This window comes from Salvelinus sp. IW2-2015, linkage group LG1 (assembly GCF_002910315.2).
Source record: "Salvelinus sp. IW2-2015 linkage group LG1, ASM291031v2, whole genome shotgun sequence".
In the NCBI taxonomy this organism is placed as follows: domain Eukaryota; kingdom Metazoa; phylum Chordata; class Actinopteri; order Salmoniformes; family Salmonidae; genus Salvelinus; species Salvelinus sp. IW2-2015.
Window position 1 is genome coordinate 3,001,334 of NC_036838.1, and position 6,665 is coordinate 3,007,998.

A 6,665-nucleotide genomic window follows, 5' to 3' on the forward strand; every position below is an offset into this window, starting at 1 on the left:
CTGCTCTCTCTGTCTACAGAATGGACGCTGGAGTGGGCGCTCTCTCTCGTCTCTTAAGCCAGTACTGGTTATAACGCTGGAGCTAATTTCTTCTTAATCTCTCTCAAAGTCTGGCACGCCGAACCTAGTCTCTTCTCTCCTGACTCTCTACAGATGGACGACTGGAGCTGGTCTCGTTCTCTCTCGTCATCTCTACAGATAGGACGCTGGGGATGCTGGGTCTCTCTCTCTGCGTGGCTCAATTCTGACAGATGGACAACCGCTGGAGCTGGCCTCGGTCTCGCTCTGCTCGTCTCAGGTACAGGATAGACGCGGGAGCGTCGGGGTCGGCCCGTCTCTCGCTTCTCGTACTACAAATGGACGCTGGGAGCCTGGTCTCGGTCTCACTAGCTCTACAGGATGGACGCTGGAGCTGTGCCTTCTCTTGCTCTTATCTCTTATAGAAAAGAAACAGATGAGCGCTGAGCTGGTCTCCGCTCTCCTCTCTCTACAGATGGACACTGGAGCTGGTCTCCCTCCTCAATTAGGTCTCACCATGGAGCCACTACAGTACAGCCCTGTTGAGGCTTATAGTAAACCAACGTTGAATCAGACCTGGCTTACCGTACGTAGCACCACTGTTTAAATACCGTACACATATCACAAATCAAAACGTGTGACACCAAAAGATACTGTTGTTTTGTTAGTTGCCTGAGTGTCACAAATAGGAAGTCACAGATTGTCACTTGTGTTTGTGCGTGTGGCCTCATGCATGTCTGCTTGCATGAGTCTGTGTGAAAGAGACCACAGTGCTTTTGGGCTCAGGCCAAGGTTCTGACTCTGTCTCGCCTGACCAGCTGAGCACTGACTAGGTCCAGGGTAGACCGGGTTAGTGCTGCCATTTGGCTGCCCTAAAGAGTTCTCCTTAATTAAAACATGTCATAAGCAGTCACTGCATTCCATTAACTTTGTTATTGCTCAACAGCTTTAACAGCCTTAAAACCGGGCCTCTATTTTTGACAGACTTGGGTAACATTGACAAACACCATGTGGATGGAAGTTGGCTTCTTCCTTATGACTGAGTTCCTCTTTAATAAAGGTGAAAATGTATCCAGAGTGTAGCTCTGATCTGTTTCTTTGTGTGACCTTCAGTAACCACACAGTGTGTGTGTGTGTTTATGTGTGTGTGAGCGTACGCATGGACACACCAACACACACATATGGACACACACCTACAAATCTACACACACCCCTATCCCTCCATCCAGTCCCTCTACTCCCCCACACAGACATATGGCCATATGACTTGAAGAGTGGGGGAGTGAGGAGAGCCAGAGGAAGGAGGTGCAGCAGAGGTGGAGAGACATACAKCTCCACAGAGCTGGTTTGGGTTAGAAGGGACCCTAGATAACGGCTTTCTGTTAAAAGGGCTATGTAGATACAGATAACCCCACTGCTCATCCATGCCTGTCTCATTCCCACTAGGCTCCAGTGTGTGTGTGTAGATTGGGGTGTTTGTGTGTGTCCCATCTGTTGGCCATGAGGCACCCTTTCATGACTGGTTCCAACTTCCTTGGGTCCCTCCATACAGTAGATGAAGCAATTTAAAAAGAGGATCTTACAAGACAGAGGGAAAACCCAGAGAATGTTATTATGAATGTTTGTGAACTCACTTCTGATCACACGCTTTGGCAGAGAGACTGCAAAGTTTGGCTCCGGTTGAAGTTTTTGACAACATACAACAAATCCCCGTCGACACGTACACCATCCCCAGCCCCGTCTCTTGTATCATCACCTCACCTCAGATAAAGCCGGGCGTTTGTCATCGGGGCGAGCCAAGAGAAACAACTTGCCCTATCGCAACTGTAGCATATCACTGTCCTCACCCAGCCGCGGTTCCTGTAGACTAAACTAAAACAGCCCAGGACAGGTCACATTCACCTGAAAGAGCCAAAGGGTTTGTCTCCAATCATGTTTACGCTAAAGCTATCTAGATAGCTAAGTCGCTATCTCTGGCTAGCTAAAGGCGCTAACTCTGCACTATCTAGGGAGGGATTGGATGTCCCTTTGAGAACAAATGGAAAGGGAAGTGAAGTGCTTGTAACTTGGGCTGCGTGTGTTTGTTTGGCCGTTTTCTCGCCCAGGCGGCAGCTCGCTAAGTGACCCTTGACCTCTCCTGAGAGCAAGGTGGAGGGTCAGAGGCCAGAGTGCGTCCTGCTCTCCTGGCGTCAGGGGAGGGGTTGGAAAGGGAGTGGGGTTAGGGGTGGGCACTATGGAATGCTCCAGGTCTGTTAAGTGACTCCAGTGTTTGTTTTTCKTGATTAAASCCCAGTCAATAGAACTGGAGATACTCTGGGAGGATAGAATACACAGTCTCTGGTCAGGAAATGTTAAAGTTCCTCTATAACTCACTCAGTTGAGTGTGATGTTGTTTAGGGGTGTATTCTTCATCCGCTTACCCCACATTTACCTTGTAACCATGGCGTCTTAGAATGGTGTCGAAGGTCCCTACACATACAGTATCAGAGAGCTACATCTTGTGTGGGGTGTGTGTGTGTGTGTGTAGTGTGTGTGTGGTGCTGTGTGTGTGTGTGTGTGTGTTGTGCTGTGTGTGTGTGTGTGTGTGTGTGTGTGTGTGGTGTGTGTGTGTGTATTTGCGCGCTGTGTTTAATAGATGGTAGCGGAGTGCTTGAGTTCCGATGCATCTTCTAGAGACGACTTTTTTTAAAGATTAGGAGAGAACTTCCTATCGATGATCAGCACATGGCACACGGGTTTTACTCAACACTGCATCTATCACACAGTACTAACACTGCATCTATCACACACCAGTACTCACGCTGCATTATCAACACGGTGCTCACGCTGTATTACAGCACAGTATAACACTGCTCTCTCCACCATAATTACACACATTACATTAGCACACCCAGTACTACCATGCTTATCACACAGTGCTAGTCCTGCCATTTCCACCACAGTATTAATGCTGCATTACCACACAGTGCTAACGCTGCCGATTATCACAACAGTGCCTACCGCTGCATTATCACACCGTACTAACACTGGCATCGTATCGCCACCGTTGCTAAACGCTGCATTGCATCACACCGTAACTAACACTGCAATCGCCACACACAGTACTACACTGCCATATGTCACCCAATTACTAACACTGCACTATACACACATACTAACGTCTGCATTATCACACGCAGTACATAACGTTGCATTATCACCACAGTTACTAATGTTGAGTATCACACAGTGGCTAACACTGCATTATCGACACGTACTAACACAGCATCATCACACAGCTGCTAGAACTGCCATTATCACACAGTGACTAACACTGCATCATCACACAGTGTCTAACACTCAGCATCATCACGACAGTGCTAACCAACCTGCTTTATCACCACAGCTACTAACAAGCTGCATCATCCACACCGTAACTACACTCGCAATTTATCACCACCCAGTTACTAACACGTGCATCATCACACAGTACCTAACAACTGCTTATCACACATCTAAACATTGCATCATCACACGTACTAACACTGCAATCAATCACACAGTGCTCACGATGCATCTATCAACACCAGACTAATGAGTCATCACTCACACAGTACTAACATTGCCCATCATCAGGGCACGTGCTAACACATGCAATTATCAACGAGTTACTAACATGTGCACGATCATTCACTAGTGCTAACACTGCATGTCATCACACCTCGCTAACACTGCATTATCACACTAGTACTAACATTGCAATCATCACACAGTGCATTACACTGCCATCATCAACCACAGTGCTAACCACTGCATTATCACACAGTGCTAACATTGGCATCATCAACCAAGTAGCATAACACTGCATTATCAACAGTTGGAACTAATTGATGCATCATTCACATCCGGTGTTTTAACACTGCATCATCCACACAGTACTAACCACCTGCACTTATCACACGGATTACTTAATGATGCCATCATCACACAGTGTAACACTGCCATCATTACACACAGCATATACACTTTTGCAAGTATCACAGGCAGATTGAACGACCACTTAGACCTCGGAGGACGGGAGGGGAGACGAGGTGATTAAGTCAGACAGAAAAAGGGGAAGTCCTTCAGCAAAAAAATGGGACGAGAGAGAAACAAAGACAGACATTAACATGTGGCTCGAGCTGTGAGCAATTTAATGGCAGCGGACGCCAGAATAGCCGGTAAGTTTCTGGTGCTCTCCAACTCTCTCTCTTCTCTCGTAGTTTGGAGCTTTTTTACATTGAAGAAAAGCCTGCTTAATTCTCCTCTTTTCTAAGCTTCACTTCGGTAACTTAGGTGTTTGCTGCCTTGCCTGACTGTAGAGGAGCCACGAAGTCGATCGGGGATTCTAGTTTGCTTAGTCCGGGCAGTACAGATAGACGCTTGGGGCACGCTAGCTCCTGGTTAGATCGCTTTTGCTCAACTACTGTTTGAAAGAGTTTAGGACTAACCAATTCATCTTGCTAGGGACATTCCAACAAGAATATGATTCATCGGTCTAATAATCTCTCCATTTTTTACGGGTCTCGATTGTAATAGTTTACTCTACAGCTGGTGGTTGTCTTTGCTACTTTCTGACCTGCACTGTCAGCTGTGCACAATACTGTACGGCTGCCTTTCTGAAGTGACGTGATGTGACAAGTTTGAGTGACTGAATGTGAGTGACGTGAGTGAGTGAGTGAGCTGAGTGAAGATGACGTGACGTGAGTGAAGTGAGTGAGTGCAGCATCATAGTGAGAAGTGTCTAAGCCCATGACTACAAGAGTATCCCTAGAATACTACTAGTTGGAAAGAAATGTGGAAAAGCCACAAACAAATATTGAATTTGTGACTGAGGCATTGCAGTAGGATTGCATTGGATATGATGGACTAATGATTCACTACAGCTGACCCTGATGTGGGAGCTAGACTATAGACATGATTCACTCTGAATAATYTCATGGCCATGCGTACAAGGGAGTTTATGCTTGGTTTCAGTCATCTGGATGAACTATGATTGATGGGAAAGTCTATTTTTAGTTATGGGATYAGGCATGAGCTCATGTCTCATGTCGTCGCTAATATGCTTTTTTTTGCGGTTGTGGCCTCCGCCAGCGTCTTTTCAGGAAAGCCTAGCACGTCCCACACACTGTGTGCTGTCAGACCGCGTGTCTTGTCATGCTGTGTCCTCCCCGCTGTTGCTCTCAGCCTCAGGGTTGATATTCCTCCACTTCCCCTGTTCGTGTCACTCTATCTGTTTACACACAGTGCTACGACTGAAGCTATCTCTGATCCATAGATCTGCCTTATCAGGTCTTTCATTGGATATTCAGTTTTTTGGTACGTTTTGAGTGTAGAGGGGCTTCTAAACTGGCCCATATGGGCTCAGACTGGATTAAAACCAACAGGCTTGTGGAGATTAGCGTCGGACATCAAACTGAGCGTCACTCTGAAAGTTTGCCTTCATTCAGCTGCTAATGAGATGGCTCCGCTTCAGCTCCGAGTGCATCTGATCTMCTGTGCAGACTCTGTATAGTTCTAGATTAAACCACAGGGAGGCAGTGTTGCTATGTGAGTTTTTTCCCGTAGCCGTCTGTCTCTGCAGGCAGTCAGTGGAGTGCACCACCATTTCACTGAGTTCTGTGAAAAGTTCCATGTGGATGATTCATATTTTGCAGACAGGGATTTCTTTCTTGTGTGAGTTGGAAGAACGTTGCAAAGTCGGACGTTGGTGGGGGCGAGGAGAAGTGTAAGGTTTTTCCACAGCTCGAGCGTTTGGTGGCAGCAGTCGCCTTTCACCCAGGAAGCCCTGGGCTGAGCTCACTGTTAGATGGTACGAGGTAGACGGTAGATGCAAAGCCGGATGTCATTCTTTTCAATGAGACGACGACAGTAAATGACGTTGAGGCTCGGTGAATGCCGTCAGCCGCCACGGTAGATGGGACTTGCGGCCAGAGTTCAAAAAGTAAACTTCTGCCGTCTGCCATAAGCGTCGTTTTTTGATGACGTTGATGATTTGCATTGCTTGTTAACTGAAATCACCATAGCACCGCATACTATTGTGCGAACTTGCTTTGCCTTCACCATCTTGCTTGCTTTCTTGTCTCGCTAGGTTCTGTTCTTTATTTTTGTTTATTATTCTATTCCTGATGCCTAGTCACTTTACCCTGCTCTTCATATACATATCTACCTCAAATACCTTATTATTACTATCCTGACCTGTAGTCACATTTACACGCCCTTCATGTACATATCTACCTCAAATACCTATTATTATCTGTCCTGATGGCCTATCGAATTCTACCAGTGCTGGTCGCTAAGGACATATGGATAAACGCGCACCGAATATCACCTAGACGCCGGGATTAGTTAGCACGTGTCCGATGCCTTGATAGTGCTTCTCAAGCCAACTGCCTCATGTAACATACTCTAGCAGTGGCGAAATAAACTATACAGTCTAACTGAGGAACAAAATTTCGATTGGGCGGGTACGCTGGACTACTGGGGCAACGGCCTGTGATGATAGACGTCACAATCATTGTATCTGATACTCTGAATACTGGTCCTGTATACTAGCTCGCACACATTGGATCTGGGTACTGATACAGTCCTGGTAGTATAGCCCAACGTTGGAATCTGGTAATGCACTG